The sequence below is a fragment of the Limanda limanda genome, chromosome 17 (genome assembly GCF_963576545.1).
Source record: "Limanda limanda chromosome 17, fLimLim1.1, whole genome shotgun sequence".
NCBI lineage: Eukaryota > Metazoa > Chordata > Actinopteri > Pleuronectiformes > Pleuronectidae > Limanda > Limanda limanda.
The window spans coordinates 3,707,030-3,725,092 of NC_083652.1; the positions used below are offsets into that span (position 1 = coordinate 3,707,030).

Here is an 18,063-nt window from a genome sequence, read left to right on the forward strand (position 1 = left end):
TAATTGATCGACCTCATGTTTGTAAAATGTTTTTCTGTTTATCAAGTGTTTGTCATTCTCTGCTCATATAAGAGTTTAAAACCACAACCTGCAATCACTCACTCTTCATCAAGATCAGTCTTCAAACTTCCAAGAAATAAAGTCAATACTGACTGATATGGACATTTGTATCTTGATAATATTTGGGCCACATTGCCCAGCCCTGCAGCCATGTTAGATTATACAACATTACCCAGCAAGCCATGGTTTGAGCCCTGCTCTCTTTCCCCCTGAAGTGCTCGACCCCGTGTCACCAACAGTCCTGAACCACAAACTCATGCCATCAGCACCTTCCTTTGACAGGGAGTTAATCTTTATCAGAGATACTAATCTTTAACCTGGAGCTCAAAGGAAGCCCCGGTGCCAAGAGAGAGAGAGAGAGAGAGAGAAGGAGGGTGGGGGGTGTTTGGGAGTTGAGAGGAAGGTGGGGTGTGGGGGTCAAATGGCCCTTTTTGCTCCTGGGCCATGAAAAGTGCCAAGCTCACCAAGTCTGTCAGGGCAGGGGGTGAAGAGGGATGGATGTTACTGCTTCTGTGTGTGTGAGAGAGTGTGTGTGTGTGTGCTTTCTAAGAAGTGTAGAGAGACCATTATAATATTAACACGATATTGAAGACAATAGTTTTTTAAATGTTGCATTCAAAGCCAAAGACAGAGTAGGTGTGTACAAAATCTAAATACTAAGTTGTCACTATGAACTGTGAGTGCTGTCCAAGTAATTATTTTGAAAAGATTTTAGATCTTCAATTGTGATCAAAGGATATATTGGTTATATATCTGTAGGTAAATTAAAGGCGTATACATTGATGAGCATATTTAAGCTATATTAACAGGAAACAGTAGTGCAAGTGATTTTTCAGAGGTGTTTTAGTGACAACAGAAGTCACCATGTGTAAAAACACAGCTGGCCCTCCAGTTAAATGCACAGTAACATACCAGGGCTGCTGGATCCTCGGCTCGCCTTCAAAACAAAGAGAGAAGCAACCGAAGGATCAGGGAGGATGTGTTGAGGCTCTAAGCATCAATGTTTAACTCAGATTATATTAAGAACAGAGCCATGTTACTTTGGTTTAGTTGCAGCTCTGCCTCTCACTTTGTCCAATGACTGAATGTCTTTTTCAGCTGGTTTGTCATTGGGTCTCCAGCTGTGTGACCCAAAACGGATGTTGCTTTTCAGGACAGTCAGGCCCTGTGGCTGCATGTTGCTCACAAAAGTTACATTTCCAGCATTGGCGCGGGGACAGTAGCACTCGGTGATATGTGTTTGTAGTCATCTGTGGTTTGGCAGTGCCCTTAAAAATGGATTTTCCTAAGATGTTATTAAATTGCTGCGAGGCCCCTTTGCACTGAGTGTTGAACAACCTGCAGCAGCACAACAGGCTGGTGTCCATTTCCTAACAACATGCTCCTCTTATGACACAGGGATAAGAATAAGAAGCCAGTGATTGTAATATAATCAGGCCACTTGGCCCAGCAGCAGATAGGTCTGCTATTAAGCCTGTTAGAGCAGGATGGAGCGGCTGTATGGATCTGGGCCAGAGCTGTCAGCCTTTATACACTGTGACAGTGTTAGGAACGCCTGCCCCCAATATTTTACTCTGATGGCTGTTTTGCCCAGAGTTTGTCAGTGATGTATGAAAAAATCTATTAAAGCGTGGCTGTGTCGCAGCGGCTGTGGGTTTTTCATGACTTTTAAGTCTCTGTACCTGGAAGCCAGTGAAAACCACCAAGGTCATGTGAGCTTTACTCACAGTACAATTCAACACAAGAAGAAATGCTGTTTTCTCTCATGCTGATACAGTGCAATAATGCAGGCTGCTGTTCAGGTCTGAGGATAAAATGTGCTGGAATCTATTGAAAGAATTTAGCCATGTGACCACCGGCCTGCAGTTCAGTACACAAACAACAACAAGACAAAACGAAGTAGGTTTGAATGATTTTTAAATACTGAAAAATAAAGGATCAGAAGATTTTGGCCCTACCTGCTTGATGAAAATATATTTAATACATAAATATAACAATGTTACTCCTCCATCCAGCCAATTAATTGATTTGACTGTATTCCTATTTTACACAAGCTGATGGATCCAACTCCACATGTGGCTGCTGTAACAATGAGAGTTTAATGATCACAATTAATGTGGAATAAACCTCAAATTGTTCTTAATTTAAAATATTAAGAGTGTAATAACGCCTTGGTCCCTATACAACTGGCCTGCTCTTTCTTAGATGTGGTTTAGATGAACAGTCTGTTTATGTTGGACCATTTGCTGTGTGTTTGGGGGGTTGGGCTGGGAGGCATAAGAGCGCATGACAATATGTGGAAGAGAAGAGAGGGAAAGAAAGAAAGAATGACAGAGGGGGTGGCGGCTTCTTGAGTAAGCAATCTTTTCACACTATCATAAATCACGACGTGGCTATAGCATGCATCTTCTCTCTTTACACCTAGCCGTCAGGTCGCCATTCTCTACTACGACTCATTCTCTCTCTCACACAGAGTCCAGGCGCACACCTCTCTGCTGTCCACACCGCAGTGAAGAGAGAGAGAGAGAGGGAGGGGGGGGGGGGGGGGCAGAGAGAGCGAAGCATGGCGAAGCGCCCTCTTGTCTGTTACCTATTTTGAGGCATCTGTCGTCAGCTGCATTCACACACACGGAAAGAAAGAAAAAAAAGTTTTTGGGATAGCAGTGGAGCTTGAACACGGGCACACCCGGCGGATGCTCCGGAGAGCTCGAGAGCTCGAGAGCGACCCCGGTCACACAACAGATAATTAATGACACGTGGAGCGGTGGGAGTGCACGGGAACACACACCGGGACCCGGACCGAGGAGACACCTCCCGGGCTGGAGGACCGTACCTGCTGTCCCGCGGAACCTCTCCTCCTGGATCTCTGCTGGATCTCCTGGTTGATCCCCTCCTGGCTGCAGAGGGTTCGGACCCGGACGGACTCACCGGCTGGAGTATGGAGGACCACAGAAACCCTGACTGGAACACCTTGGACCTATTCTTCAATGATCCCGGCTGCGTAATTACGCGCAGGCGGCCTGACAGGTCGAGTCTTTTCTACCCAGTTTAAAAATGGCAATCAAACAGAACTCGTGCCGGTCCACCCCGCGGGTCCGCTGCAGAGCTCCGGCCGCGCGCACTGAGATACCTCCGCGGCATAACGCAGCGCAGAACTCCGACACTTAAAGGCTCCACCCGCAGCGCCAGAGCAGACGGGGACTGCTCGGTGCTGGGGCTCGCGGTGCTATACTTTGCCCTAAAAAACACACTGTGTGCGCGCGCTCACCCGCCCCCCCACAACACAGCAACCCACCCACCCCTGCTTCTTCTGCAGAATCCCCCGTGCAGCCGGGCCGGTGCGCGCCTGGCCAGCACCGCGCTCCGGGCTCGCGCTTTTCTCTCCCTGGAGCCTAGTGAGCTGGACGTGGTTTCCTCCACAGCAAGAGCTTTTCTGGACTTCTCTGCATTCCCTGAGCTCTCCTCCACTGCCAATTTCCTTCCTCCTCTTCTGCATCTCCCTCTCCTCACCCCTCCTGTACCATCCAGTCGCTTCTTCTACTCCTTCCTCCCGCCGGTTGGCATCTTGCTCAGCGTCTCATGCGTCCACGCTGGAGTTCTTACTGTCCTCACTAGTGGCCGTGAGTCCTCATTGACCTGTGACCTTTACAGACCCAGAGGTTTTAGATTCGTCCCTTCATGATTTGATTGATTATAGATTATGGAATATCTGTTTTACCCACCGCGTCTTCCCCGCCTCTCTCTCCCCGCTCGGACCTCTTGGTTGTCTCTCTCGCCCCAGGACAGGAGAACTGACACCGTGAACTGTTTCTGAACCGGGCTGCTGACTGGCAGCTAGACAGCTCACCAGATCCTACAGGGAGCTGGAGAAAGGGAGGCGAGGGGGGTGGAGGGTGTGGGTGGGGGGGTTGAGTTGGTTCTGGTTCGTGTTCCTGTCCGATTGTAGTGGGGTCTGGGGGCTGAGACAGGGGGTGAGGGGAGTTCAGTCTGACCTGCCCGTGCGTCCCGCCTGCGCCAGGGGGCCAGGTGTTGGTTATTACATGGCGTCCAACAGCGAGCGATCAGAGGAGAGGGAGATGAGGAAGGAGGTTTGAAGGGAGAGAGAGAGAGAGAGAGAGAGAGAGAGAGAGAGAGAGAGAGAGAGAGAGAGAGAGAAAGAGAGAGAGAGAGAGAGAGAGGAGAAATTCCACTGTGATTTGACCTGTGCACATCCAACATGGGGAAGTGTTTCCGCCGCTGTGCGAGGCTTGTTTACACATCGGCCCGCAGTCAGGACCACGTCTCGAACATTATTCACACGGTTGCCTATAGCACGAAAACAAAATCAAACCAGCGTAATGTCACAATTATAAAAAGGCGATGAATGAAACAGACATATCTGATTTCAAGGCCTCCCACATGATGACCCAACGCTTAAACACATACAGATGTCACAAATGTGTTATTAATCCACACTCTGGTCTATGGGGCCTGCAAAACCCCAGGAAGGACAATATTAGGGAAATAGATACCGCTGCTTCTGTTTTGTTACATTTAAACCACGCGGACTGAAATGTTAAAACAGTGAAATGCAGCGTGAGCGTCTACAGGCTGCTTGTGGGGACATGTTGGACACACTGGACATCTTTCTCTCTGTCCTGCGCGTAAACACTCAAAGAGTTTTCCTCTGCGCATCTGTGGAGACGAAATAAATCTCAAAGAGACGCACATGACTTTCTCTCTCTCTCTCTCTCTCTCCTCTCTTTCTGCCTCTGTGCGTGTATTAGTGTTATCAGCCCACACATAAATACATGCCTTCACCGCCACACACACACTGCACACAGAGCTTGAGAGATAAAGCGAGGAACAGGAGGAGAAGAGAAAAAGATAGAAGTTCAATTATACCGAAGCGCTCGTTCATTTGCACGTTATTCTCCGTGTGTCCCCGGGTTGATAAAAGAACAGAATGGGAGCGGGAGGACGCCCGGTCCCGGTCCTGTCCCCGTGGAGACATGTCCGGCTCAGCAGCTCGGTCTCTCCCTCTTTCTCCCTCGCTCTCTTTCTTATCGCTCCGGCGCATGCTGCAGCTCCGCGGCCGGTTGGAGGAGGCTGGGTAGATGGGTGGATGGGGGGCAGGATACGGAATTTTTACGCGCCTTGAAACACTGACGATTATAAATTAGCACGAGTCTTCTTCCAGATTTATTCCCAAACGGATAATCGTCACCGCGCGAGGCGAGGAAGCGTCCGGTGCAGACGGGATATCTACAGCCTGTAAGAGATCAGAGCTATTCATGCTATAGATTCTATATATAATAATAATAATAATAATAATAATAATAATAATAATAATAATAATAATAATAATAATAATAATAATAATAATAATAATAATAATAAAGATAATGTAAGCAAAATATTTAAATGCTACAAAATTGTCTATTATTATTATTGATAATAATAATCATTTGTTTTTCTAAAACATCTCCTGATTTAAGCCCATGTTAACTCGCGCTGTTCACATTACTTTGCCCTGCACACTTAAATCTTCAGCTTGTTAACGTCCAGCCGCTGTGGATTTATGAGGCCCAGCGGTTCTCTGATTTATGTCGAACTGCTTTCAAAGAATCACTGCTCCTTTCCTTAAAGGACACCGAGAAGGTTTCTCTCCAGCGCTCCCGTGGTTCCTCTTGAGGGAAAGACACCGGGTGCGTCTTCAAGCGACGATTATATGTGCGAGCCTAAAATGACAAGTTAACTCAGCAGAAGCGTTTTTATGGGAATAGCTCAAGGCGGATCGGAGCGATGAGCACCACTTTTATGGATATCGAACACATTTCCTTCGGCGCTATTTTCACTTATGTCATTTCTATTAATTTTTAATAACGTTTCCGTCCTTCTTACATCGTATTTGCAGGAAATTAATGTGGTCAAAGTAAAAATACGAATACATACATTACAAATAAAGCCTACGTATATATTTTTTCAATTAAGCTTTGCTTTTATCTTGATATAAACAGAGCCTAATGTAAAATTACATATTATGAATTACATGTAATTTGATAAATTCGATATAATTCACAGGCCAAGTTACATAAGTTAGTTATACATTTTTTTTTCTTAAATATCTCTTCTGTATTTTGTCCTCGTTTTTGAGCGAGCGAAACAACATGGCTGCCGAAGCCGTGAGTGGGAAGATGCGCTTTGTGTGAACACTTGTCTCTTCCAGACGCGTGGGTCTGCACCGACCTTGTCTTTGACCACATGCAATAAAAGAATGTTTTATTCCCAGTGTATACAAACAGATTTGTGCCGTTCTGCTGTGTAGCTACTTGATCTCGTTAAGGGTTTCCGCCCCAAAAGTAAAGAGAGCTGCAGATGAATGTTCCTGCTGCACCAAGATTTAAAATAAGATTTCAACCAACAATAAATCTGAGCCAAAGACTCACTCGCTGGTTTTAACTGCGCAAGACGCTCCATTTTAAACCAGAGCGCAGTTAAATTCACGAGGGTTTTAATACAAATCGGAGTAAAAGGCGCCATTATTCCTTTAATAGCCTCCACCGGAAGGTGGAAACCAGTCGCTTAGATGATTCTGCTCCTGTTCAGCAAAATGCTTCAGTCCCACAATAAAGAAGGTGTAACAGCCTGTAGCAACACACACAAACAAAACTGCAACGTTTTCAGCGGCCTCATTTATACCACTGACGTCACAACGGGCTGACAATGCCTTCAGAGGGTTTTTCGGTGTAAACATTAATTTCAGCCTCATGGTGCGTTCAAGTCGTTCAGGCTATCTGTGTTTTCCACATGTAACAACCGTGTATATGGAGAGGCTGGCGGTGCAGCAGCTCAGGCAGAGGAACTGAACCGTGTTCAGAGAAGCAGAGAGAGTTGTGGCTGCAGAGAGGCCTCACAGGGGCTCAGATCCGCCTCCTGCAGCTCGGATAGCAGCCATAATGGATGTCAGACGACGCAGTGATATCATTTCTCACCACCGTTTCAAACATTTGAACTATTTCTGCCGCGGTTTGATGTGGGACTATATCTCGCCAGACAAAACACACTTAACCGTGGACACATGCCCGGGATAAGATAAGATAAAGCGGCTGCTGCCTCTGCTGGCGTGCAGTCCTCTCCCCTGATGTTGGGAACTTGCGGTTTGATTCATTTACCAAACGTGCTTCCATCTGAAACTTTCCTCCACGCTCACCTACCTGCCTTCACCGCGGCAGCATGGCGGCTTCGCGTGGCTTCTGCAAATGCGCGCCCGACGCTTCCATTACACCCACATCAGATATGAGCTGGAGATACGCGGCGAATTATATAAATATATATGAAAAAAGGGGAAGGAAGGAAATCTTGTCAACCCCCCTCCCCCCTCCCACCCTATCTCTCTCCCCGTCTCTTTCTGTCCACAGAAATGAGGCGGGATATTGCTCCTGACACGGCAGCGGACAGAGAGGAATACGCATTTCGAAAAAGCGCTCCCCTCTTGCTGCTTCTGCCATTATTATGGGATGGGAAGCCGCGGAGACGATCTAATTTGGTTACACTAAGGTTTACACTGGTAGTGATGGCCGAATGGGGAGAGAGATGGGGGGAGAGAGGGGGGAGGAGTGCAAGAGCCCAGCCTTGGAAATTTAATTGTAAAGAGTTTCCCTATGCCCATCCATCCATCTGCACAATATACAGCCAAGTGTATTTTATTATTATTATTATTTTAGTTATTATTATAATTATTGATGTTGTTATTAATGCAATATGTATTTTAATGTATGTGTTTCGTATGTAGCCTATATAATAAAATTATTTCCTGATGCGTTCACTGTCCACTGTCCTGCATTTAGCTTATATTACCACCAGGCTTTACACACACAAAAACGAGCGTCATCTACCATTATAGGGCGTTATGAGGTTAGCGGATGAAATTACGTTTCCCCCAATGCACCACCCACCCTCCAGTCACCTCCACCACCCCAATGCTACTGGCAATGGTAAAGGCAACATTTAAAAAAAAGTTGATAGCTACACCTCAACCAAATTCAAAACCACTCACTTTGTGAGTCACAGCATTGGACTTCAGATAGCAGGAGAATTGTACATTTACAGAATGCAACTAAATGTATATTCGTGGGTATAAATGTCGAGGAGGAGGCGGTTAATCTCTGCATCTTGCTCTCCTCGCCACATTAAAAGAGAAGAAGAAGAAGCTCCGATTCACGGTGAAGGATTTGAGCAAAAACAGAAACACTTGAGTGCTGACATGAATAATGGCGCCCAGCTCAGATCCAGCAAACATTCAAAGAAAAACACATTGGGGAGAAACGAGGAGGTATAAAAAATGAAGCCAGGCTGAAGTGTGCAGCCTGGTTTCTTCCATGAACTTAAATGGATCCCATATAAACAAGCCCGCTCGCTTCTAAAATTAGCAGCAGCAGATGAATCATTTCGCAGCAGAAAACGTTTTTTTTTGGTGTGGTAAGCAACAGTCAGCTGGTAGTTTTGGTGACACGAATAAATGATGAATTCCACAGCCAATTTCTACTGCCAATGCACAAAGATTAAAAAACAAACGGGGCCTGCATGGACTCATTTTGCTCAATGTAAAAGTCATGGAGTCGAACCGGCATCGTTCAGCTCTGCAGGCTTCAGCTTCCTTGGCTCAGCTACTTGGACTCACTCACACCTCCTGGCTAGATAGATGAGATTCTCCTGACGGCGGGTCTCTGCTTTATGAGATTCCACGGCGGCCGAGGCGCGCCCGGAGTGCCACATTTAAACAAATCTCCCGTTAATTGGTCGCCGCAGTAATTCAAGACCCGCAGCTACAGCCAGCTACTGTCACACCGAGGGAGGGGAAAGAAGGAAACCCACCCCGAGTTATAATCAAGTGAAGAGGGGAGTGTGTGTGTGAGGGAATGGAGGGAGAGAGGCGATGGAGACACAACCGGAGCTGAAAGAGGAGGAGAGCCGGGAGAGGAGTCTGTGCAGCAGAGATCTCTTCCTCCCTCTCCTCCTGCTTCCTAGTTCCGGTGCATCATCGCTCCATCGACCGTCATTTCTCTCTCTCTCTCCACCGTCTGCCCACAGCACGCGGAAGCATGATTTATCGCGGGCACCACCATAAACAACAGCACTCCCTCACAAACACACAATGGCAGCCCTGGCCGCACGCTGACACCCTGCCTCACTATAAATCAAGAGAAGTAGCTAGCTGTGGGGGGAAAGAAGAAGAGGAAGAAGAAGAGGAGAGAGAGAGGGAGAGCGCGAGGGAGGGAGGGTGAGGGATAGACAGAGCCAGATAGAGAGAGATGTAGAGGCAGACAGGAGGTGATGGGAGAAAGATGGAGAAGAATATCCAAGTGCTTCTTAAACTATAAACAGCCATCGGCTAACATTGCATTCCTCCATCTCTCTCTCTCTTCCCTCTCTCCCTCCCTCCCTCCTCTCCTCTCTCCCCTCTGCTTTGCACCGCTTCAACCTATAAACAATGGCTGGTGATGATGATGATGGGTGGGGGGTCATGTGTAAACAACACTAAACAGCAACATGCACGATGAGAAAACACGGCGGAAGATGGGTAGTTGTTTGGGGGGCTGCATATTTACCACGATGTTAAAATAGCCTATGAGTCAGTGGTGGGGGGGGATCGCGGCTGGCGGAGATGAGGAGGAAGACGCGTGGCTGTTTCCCCCCGTGCGGTCCCCTTGCTTCCTGGCTTCCTTCCGCAGTACTCACGGTGTCCACAGCGACCCGCAAGACGCGCGCCCGTCCAAATTTGTTTTATTGCAGCCTCCTTCTCTCTTTTCTCTTCCTCCTCTCTCTCTCTCTCTCTTCCTCTCTCTCTCTCTCTCTCTCTGTTGGCGTTTCTCAGTGACTCCTCTTCTCCCTCACTCTCTCTCTCTCCCCCCCCTCTCCGCTGCTATAGGGGGGCTTGTATTCTTTTTTTTTTCTTTGAAAAGACAGTTGAGATTTCCACGTCAGACACACACAGGCACACACGCACGCACACACACGTACCAACACACACCCCGGAGGAGCACCTTGCTTCACCGTTATATTCCTGACGAATACATATCTATTCTTTAACCTCGGCATTAATAATTTAATGAACCACGTGACGTGTCGGTCGGGGCGGGGGGGTTGGTGAGGGTGGGGGTGCCTCTTACTTCGTGGGAGTGGGAGGGCTGCGTGATGCAGGGGCTCTGTTGGAGTTTTTCAAAAAATAAAAGGAAGGGACTGTTAAACACAAATATTAAGAGAGAACCTGTGTTCACCTTTCAGCTTCTTGCCTGGGAGCCACCGGGCGTAATGTGCGTAGAGTAAACCAGGGTAGGTCTGTAATAGAGAGGGAGAGCGATAAAAGATGATTGTCACCAACTCGGTTCCAGCCTTTCTTTAAAAAATGACTGCCCGCCTCAGACTCTTTCTTCGTTATTCCTCACTGTCACCTCTGCCTCAGCTCGCCGTTACTCGGGTGCTGGTGGAGGGGAGGGGGGGGGGGGGATTCCTGACACTGTCCCGTCTTATATTTCAACGGATCCGTTTCCAGCTAAAGTAGGAAATGTTCGATTATGGCAGAGGAGTTCATTCCTCCCGCTCGGAGTCAGGTTCGGTGCGTCCCGGAGCTAAACTAAATATTGAACAGCCGCGTCGCGCATTCAAGAGCAAAACTGTGTCAGTGGAAATGAATCACGGAGGATTCTTCTGACAATTATAATTCATGTTCCGCGTCGAAATTGAAACAGACCAGATCGAGCTCTCCACCAACATCTGTGTGATCACATGGATCAAGAAATTATATTTTATCTGGACTAAATTTTCATAAATATATATATTTTTTTAAACCCTGGTGATAACTGCTGTGATTCATTTAAACAGGATGAGTCTTTATAGAGGAGAGAGGTGGCAGACAGGTGGCACAGGAGAACAGAGCTGTTCCAAAAAGAGATGGACACAGATAGAAAGATGTTAAAGAGGCACATAGAATAAAAGAGAGAGAATGTGTGTGTGTTTGTGTGTTTGTGTGTGTGTGTGTTAGTGTAGACCGACAGAGAAACACCGGAGAGACAGAACCACCCGTGGCGAGGCCGCGCGTGGCAGCAACAATAGAAGGATCAGGAGCTGGAGCTGCAGAACAATGGAGCTGGAGGATCGAGAGCCGGCGCTGGAAGTCTGTGCCGGGGCTCAGCGAGCTCCACAGCGGCCAACAAGGAACACTTCAAGGTCACACAAAGGGCCGCAGCCGCCTCCAGACCTGCGGCTGCAGTGCGAGAAGGGGGTTTCAAAAAAAAAAGGGAAAAAAGAACCCTAACAACAGCACCTGCCTTCAGGTGGAGGAGCTGAAAATACCCGAGCTCCTCTGCGCATTAAGACCAAACCCACTCCCTTTTTATATTCCACACTGCCACATTGAAACAACTGGGCCAGTGGAGCTGGTTCATTTCACAGATGCAGCTTAGAGTTGGGATAAAATTCCTTACATGGCAAAGCAAAATTAAATAAATGTACAAATCAATAAGGAGGCATTGTAACTCTCGGCGTGTTAACAGTGAACCAGTTTAGTGGCAAGCTGATTTTTTTCACGTGTACTAAAATAACACAATCTGTGCTTTAAAGTTGCTTAGAAGGAAACACAGAGGCGGGTCCCCGAGATTTTACCCACAACAAGATTGAAATCAAACATTCGCGGTGGTGATGATGGCGCGCGTAATGACGGCCATAAATTATGGCAATCACAGTGTGAACCAGCAGCTATGATAAGTCGCAGCAGAGACCTGGGAGCGGGTCGACAGCACAATGCCAAGCAGCAACGTAAACTTGGAACAAATATAAAATCATCCAGAAAGACACACAGGCGTTTAACTATGACTCAACAATGATTATACTACTACTATAATAATAAACATAATAATAATAATGATAATAATAATATTAATAACAATTGTGTTGTGTGATAGTCGACCACAGCCATTGTTATGTCTGAGAACAGAGGACAGAAAGGAATGTCTTTCTTACATGTTTATATATATTTTAAAAACGTAGTATCTACTGATATTCCACACCTGCCACTGTGTGTTATGTGTTAATTGATGGTTATTATCATTATTATTATTCTAACTTTTATCAGCTTGGTGCAGAATAACACTAGCGTGCCAGTGCATGGGCCAGTTGAAGTGATGTGGGAGCTGTGTGCAATCTTGGGGGTCCCGTGGTCCATGATGGATTAAGACAAGGTAAATTCTTCCTCCTCGTTAATGATTAACTGGCCTTTGAATAAAAGGAGAGAAACTGAAAATGTCTCTTTGTTAAGATGTAGAATGGTCGTAAAATTAAAGTGTCCGAGGCGTGATTAAATGGTTAATTATTACATCATAAAATGGTATTATTCTCCTTATTAATATTATCATTATTTTTATTATTATATTTGCTGTTGTTAAAGTTATTGACAGATGCGAGTCGAGCAGAGACAGAGATGGATTCACCCAGAACATCTCGACTCGTCCCGAGGATCGTAAATCTGCTGGAGACGGCAGCACGCGCACAACAGTTTTTTCAACAAAAGAAAAAAAAATCTCTCCCTCTATATATATATAATATATTCTTTTCTGCCAGACGTGAGGGCTTTCCTCCGATATGGGGTTGAATCCCAAACACCCCCTACTCCTCACAAGTAAATGTTAAGGACCAATCCAAATCAATACGCAGTAACATTTGCGTGATCAAACATTTTTTCCCTTAAATGCACATTGCGGTGCAGCTGCTGATTCATTATTATATGAAAAAAAGCCTGGATCTATAATAGATATTGTGTGGACGCCGCCTGCCTGTACTTGGAACGGGAGACAGAGCGCAGTTTAATAGGCTGCAGTGAGTGTGAGCCGCTGTCACACACGTCCCATCATTGATCCTGTCATATGTGACTTCTGAGCTCAGTAAAAAACAGCCTGAGCATTGTTGGCCTTATAAAGGCTGAGGGAGAGCCCGCTGGGTTACAGTACTCATCCATTACACTCTGCGTGTTTATTACAGTTTTACGTTTCCACGCTGCTCTCTGGACTGACTGATGTGCTGTGATTCACATTATGAACATGTGTTCTCACACAGTTTGACCAAATGCTTTTGTCATAACACTAATGGATGAGCACTTCTGGTTTACTGCTGATATAAACTGTACAATGAATTGACGTGTGGTGTTTTTATGCAGCATCCTAAAATAAATATTTCGCACCACATTTTGCATTTGTAACTGCAATTTGAACAAAGAGCCCAGATTCCTACTTATGAGGGAATCTGCGTAACTAATGAGTAAAACGTTTCCTCGCTATCTGAAGAGAATCTTGCATTTCCTGTTTTGTGCATTATTCATTTTTAATTTGTTGAAGGCTTATAACGAATATAAATTATCACTGGAGATTTAAAAAAAAAAGCCACGCTGGAAATTAATTGTCTCCTTGCAACTGTGGTGATATTTAAAATATTTCATGACGAGGCCTTCACCAAAATCACTCACAATAAACTTTGAATGAGAGAGGCTGAATCTGCCAAATCCAGGATGTTATTATGGAGCCTGCGCGTCTTTGTCATGGGGATATTGATAAGTAAAAGGTGGGGGGGCGGCGGAGTTTGTTTAATACTGTGGTATCAATACGCGTTCACGGGCCTAATGCCCCGCCATTAGTCACACAGGCCGCGGAATCGTATTTATCACTCACATCTAACGGATATGAGCGCTGCTGTAACAAACAAGGCGCAGGATCATCCCACTGAATGTGGCACCGCTTGTCTCCAGTCACTGGTGTGCGCAGCAGCAGCATCGACACCGCGCTGCAAGCAGAGATTCAGAAAAAGACTCATGGACTGATTTATATGATTCATGAGTAATTGCAATGAAATGAGTAATATTCAATCTGTGATAAGACTTCATGGTGATCTCAATATGAAGCATGTTTGTCGCGAGGGTGTGATGATTTGACGTAAAATAGAGGAGAGGAAATAATAATCGTAAAAGTATGCGTTGTCTTTATTTATTTAAATTATTAAAATCAAAGCAGCACATACAACTGATAGACAGTGATTCATGATTTGTTCCCAGATCCTGTGTCGTCTTTTCTTCATCAAGTTATTTGCGGTTTGGTTCTTCAAAGCCTTCCGAGCTCGATCACATCTAAACCAGATCTTATGTATTATTTATGATTTAAAATATTGTATGTAACTACACAGCCCCGCAGCAACAGCATTGTACCACAACAGCCTATAGGCTTACAACAACACGTTGTGTATGTGCGTGTGGCCGTTTGGTAACCATTATTTGGCTCTCTCTCTCTAATACTTAATACACGTCTCCTTTTAAATGGATCACAGACACACACAGACACACACACACAAACACGCACACACAGTTGCAGTTGTAAAAAGCCTGGCAGCCATATATCTCTGGTGACGACCTCCTCCTGCAGCTCGCGCGCCTGCACCGTGACCTCCTCGACTCCTCGCGCTCTCCAAAATAATAAATTTCTTGGCCAAAGCGGCAACAAGCGAGAGAGAGAGAAAGAAAAGAGAGAGAGAGGGAGAGAGAGAGAGAGAGGGAGGAAAAACACGCGGGCGATTTGTCTGGCAATTAGCAAACCACCGCAAGACTCCCAGGCCAGAGAGAGAGAGAGAGAGAGAGAGAGAGACAGAGAGAGAGAGAGAGAGAGAGAGAGAGAGAGAGAGAGAGAGAGGAGGGGGGGGTTGTTGGAACTTTTCTGGGTAAGTGTCTCTGTTATCTGAGACTTATGTGAACATTATAGTGCATGTTTATGTGCAATTCCATCACCTGTGTGAATGTGTGTGTGTGTGTGTGTGTGTGTGTGTGTGTGTGTGTGTGTGTGTGTGTGTGTGTGTGTGTGTGTGTGTGTCTGTGTGTGTGTGTGTGTCTGTGTGTGTGTGTGTGTGTCTGTGTGTCTGTGAAGCCATGCAGCTTCCTGTGTAAATCCACTGTCACCACACTGACAGCAAACTGTAAAGCCGAAAGCATCTTCTCTGTAAACTCCGGGCCGGAGTGGGAGCTGCCTGCTGGACAGAGCCACAGACCGCTCCACACTTTCACGTCACACTTATTCAACTGCTAATCCCTCAGAGACTACACACAAGTTCTACCCGCGGCTGGGGAGAGGCATCAGGACGAGTCATAAAGCTGCAGAAGATAAAAATTACAGCTCGTGAGGACATGCAGGGGCAAGAGGCAGACTTGAGATCACTGTGTGCTTCCACTAACTAACAGCTCAGTGGGCTGTTATGCAGCAGCAGAGCAGCAGGGGTTTTAATTTAACAAGCATGTTTTTAATGAACCTGCATGAAGGCAGAAATTAGATTTACCCCATTCTAGGTTTCAGGCTGAGAAACTTTACAAACTACTGCACTGGATTTGTGCATAAATCTGTTAGGACTAAAGCTATAGAGCATTGGTTTACCCCTCCCTTATTACTGCTGCGCTGCATCCTGTGGCACAACATGAAGCACAAGAGTGTACAGCAAAGAGCAGACATATGTGTGCAAAGCTGTCTGAAGAAGAAGCCAGTGCCTGGTGTGTATTAGCTCGCGCTCATGTTGGTCCTCAGTAGAATACAAGACAGAAACAACAAGAGGAAGTGATCACACACGAACACTGACCACTAAACTATTCAAAACAACACACAGCCGCTTCAACCACATATTTGTGTACACATTGCAGTTATTTGCTCAAAGTGCATCACTTCAGTTGACTGTCCTCAAAGCCATCCTGAGAATGTGTGAGGACTTTGGAGTAAAAACACAGATTTTACAATAAATAAAGGTCAGATAAATAATCATATCAATAAGTAAGCCTCCATAACTACAATAAACTACTGAACTAATGGAAAACGTAGATCCAAAAGTCACTGGATGTCAGACTTGTTTGGGTTCCATTGTTAGCTATTTAAAACTACACAGTTCCTCATTCTGCTGGGGGGTGCAGGCTGGGAAACTTGCAGTTTCTCCAACAAGTCCTCCAACTTGAACGACCACATAGGTCATTTGTCTCCACCAGGAGTGGGGGTGGGCCTGGTGTGGCGTGGAGGTCAGCCTCTGGCTTCAGAGCCAGTCGACCTCATCGGTCAGAAAAACCTGTCCCCTGGTTGAACCCTCCGCGGCCGCAGCTTGGCCATTCCGCTGATCCTGCATGACCATCGATTTCTACCCCCCTCCTCCTCCACCTCCTCCACCTCCTCCCTCTCCTCCTTCCCTTCGATACGTGCCGCTTATATACCGGCCATTTGTTTCTCTTCCTTCTCCACGCATCGCATCACGCCCTGACCTGCCTTCTCCCCACGAGAGGCCGGAGCCCCTCCACCTTTCTTGTTTTTAATTCAGGGAAAATTGATTTCTGAAGGGGTCAGGCAGAAGTGAGTGGCTTCCTGAGGCCGCTGCTGCTCGGCTCAGCGGATCCAGGAGGCCTGAGCGCACATGGCGACCCGCGATCGTTCGAAGTTGATTTGGAAAAGCCTTGCAGATCGTTTGTTTTCCTGGTATATTGTTTTGGAGCACAACCGGGAGAGATCCATTAACCAGAGCTCCCCCAGTTCTTTTAATTTTTCTTTTTCAGCCACTCCCCCTCCCTTTCGCATGGGTGCCATATTATTCATATCCCCACCTCGGTGTCTGTGCCTTGTTTGCACCTGGCCGACAAAACGCACACACATTCTCACATACATATATGGAACAGTAGCTCATTAAAAGCTATGGGCCTAAACCACAGCAACACTCTATGACCACAGAAACACAGCCAAGACAAAATGCATAATGAGTTCCGGGTGAACCAGGAATAATTCACGTGGGCCACTCTGCCATATATTAGCTGGAGCATTTATGAATTTTCCTGGAAGCCTGTGTATATGACTGTATTACCGTGGTAGTCCGACTCTATCATATGCGCCATATAAATAAAAAATACACCTTCAGCTGAATCTGAAAAAAATAATTTATTCCAGCTGATTTGATAAACCCTGCGCGTAAAAGACGCACTCGGGCACATGTTACGCACAACAGCAGATGTGACACCTCCCGAGTGACACACACAGAGGTGACACCGCCTAGGCGAAGGGTGGCGGAGGAACAGTTGCACAAACTTCGGAGAAAACAGACAACAGCACCACAAAAGCCAGTCATCTGGAGCTGCTGTATATACACTCCACTCTCACACACCTTACAACACAAACACGCAGCTCCAGAATGAAAGCCCCCGCGGCCATAAATGCCCCCTTCGCCTGACCTCGCCAAATGCGCACAGGGGGCAATAAAACCATAAAAGCTGGCTCGGTGCCGTTTGCCTGCGCTGCTCCAACCCGCCAGAGGCAGAACAGTGGAGGCAAAATGAAACTCCCAGGCCTCTTACCTTGGACGTCACCACTGGGAGCGACCTCTGGGCCATCTTCCCTTTGCGCCGGGTGGGCTCTCCGACTGATTTCTTGGGACTTTCTTTGGAGGGATTTTCTTCTTTCCAAATGAAAGAGGAGGGGGGGGGGGGGGGGGGGAAGAAAGTTTTTCTTTTCTTATGGTGGGATACTTGTGGGGTGTAAAAAAATAGCTGGCTGGTGCGTGGGGAGGGGAGGTGTGTGTACTAGTGTTTATGTGTATAAGGAAGGGGGGGGAGGAGGGGTGTGTGTGTGTGTGGGGGGGGGTATCTTCCAGAGTGTCTTCCAAGACGTCTACTTTTTCTTTCCTCTCCTCCATGTGCGTCCCTCTGTTCGCTGCCCCTGTGCGTCTCCTGGCAGAAGGGCTCTTGTGTGCGGCTGTCGGGTGACAATGGAGAAGGAGAAGAAGACGGAGAAGAAGTGTTAAAAGAAGAACAAGTGATTAATGATTTCTTCTCGTATAATTCTCGCATTTTTCTTGAGGTGTCGTCCCCTCTTGCCCTGTCCGGAAAATAATGGCTGTGAACTTTTCAAGGAGTGGGGTGGGGGGGGGGTGGGGGGGGATCCTTACAAACAAAAAACCTGCTCCCATTCACATAAGCAGCAG

The 18,063-nt window shown here is 46.6% G+C and overlaps 1 protein-coding gene across 1 annotated transcript in view; it reads right to left on the minus strand.

Annotated features, from left to right (window-relative positions):
* hoxb3a (homeobox B3a) overlaps positions 1-17,509 on the minus strand; it is a 36,891-nt gene extending 19,382 nt beyond the window's left edge. The window contains exon 1 of the mRNA XM_061090352.1: positions 17,438-17,509. The gene's annotated coding sequence lies outside the window, so the exon portion shown is untranslated. The remainder of the gene's footprint in view (positions 1-17,437) is intronic.
* Positions 17,510-18,063: the final 554 nt, after the last annotated feature.